Source organism: Cyprinodon variegatus, unplaced genomic scaffold (assembly GCF_000732505.1).
Source record: "Cyprinodon variegatus isolate N-32 unplaced genomic scaffold, C_variegatus-1.0 Scaffold120, whole genome shotgun sequence".
Lineage (NCBI taxonomy): Eukaryota > Metazoa > Chordata > Actinopteri > Cyprinodontiformes > Cyprinodontidae > Cyprinodon > Cyprinodon variegatus.
The window spans coordinates 17209-18505 of record NW_015150573.1 but is presented as its reverse complement, the minus strand read 5'-3'; the positions used below and the strand labels follow the sequence as shown (position 1 = coordinate 18505).

Genomic DNA, 1297 nt, shown 5'->3' with positions numbered 1-1297 from the left:
TTTTAAAGGGTAACTTGGCTGCCTTTTACCTAATGGGGGGGAACCTATCCCAGCGCGCACCATCTTCCCAGTGAGGTGAGCATGTGTTCGGGTTGTTAATTTTCTATATGTGATTCCTCAGGACTCTGTTGGTAATCGTCATCCGTGCTTTAAGCACTGCCTCTGGTGGTCCGTAGGGATTAAATAGAACGAAAGTTACGACTCTAACTATGGTTCTATGAATCCCAGATGATCACCAGAGCACTCGTTCCCTCGGAATTATTGTGTTTTCACGAGAACATTAAGGGACTGAGCTGTTGTTGTCACGTGATTATATAGGCTCACCGGTGTCACCGGGGGTCACACATGACGTTGTTCGTATAAGATTCTTGACCTGTGCATGCTCAAGAGTGATCATTCGTGCTTTAAGCACCGCCTCTGGCGGTCATCCAGGATTCATAGAACCATAGTTACAGTTGTAACTTTAGTTTCTTCTGCTCTTTTGCTGCAGAGATCAAATCAGCTCTTTATCTAAACTTTCTGTCCATCTTCTGATAAAGTTTATGTTGCTGAGATTATAAGTTAATCTGTCAAATATCTGCTGCTCTGAAAAAATACCTAAAGTTTCATTCAACCGGAAACATCTTCATGAGTTTTAGTTCCTTGTTGGAAGAACCTGTTTCTTTTCTCAGCTTGTGAAGGAAAAAAACATAAGTTTGAACTATTTTTCTGACTAAAGTGATGATTTGTTCCCAAAGTGTGAACATAAACTTAGAGGTGATCATGATGACTGACTGGAGATACTGGTGTCTTTGTCTTTCCACTGATTGCTGCTGAAAACAGCCCAGTTCTTCCACTGTTTAGTCCAGACAGGCCGCCGTTAAGGCCGCCCGTGGTGTCCTACGCATCACTTCCTGTGTGTTTTTCCCTGGAAAGGCCGACCTGGCAGCAGGTGATAAACAGCAGCTAAATCTGTCATGTTTTAGCAGCACAGTCAGCTTTGCTCCATGTAAATATTTTGAGTTGGAGCTGATAATCCAGGCTGTTTCTGCATAGTTCCTGAAATCAGTGTCCCTGTCTGCATGCTGTCTACTCTGTGCTATAGACAGGCTATGGCTGGAAGAGCTGCATTAGTTCTCTGTTTAGGCTTTCTATGGTGTTGTTTCCACAGGTGGGCTGTCCTCTCTCCTGTCTCTTCTCCCTCTGACAGCCGTCTGTCCTCCACCCTCCCTCTCCTCACCTGCTCCCACTCCTCCTCTCCTCCCAGTCACGCTGGCCAACTAGATGCTGCTTTCTGCCTGCTGCTTTCTGCCTGCTG

General features: G+C 45.4%; 1 protein-coding gene across 1 annotated transcript in view; it reads left to right on the top strand.

The window, feature by feature from the left end:
* The window catches only part of mkx (mohawk homeobox), a 21480-nt gene that overhangs the window by 10181 nt on the left and 10002 nt on the right, over window positions 1-1297 (top strand). The window lies entirely within an intron of this gene.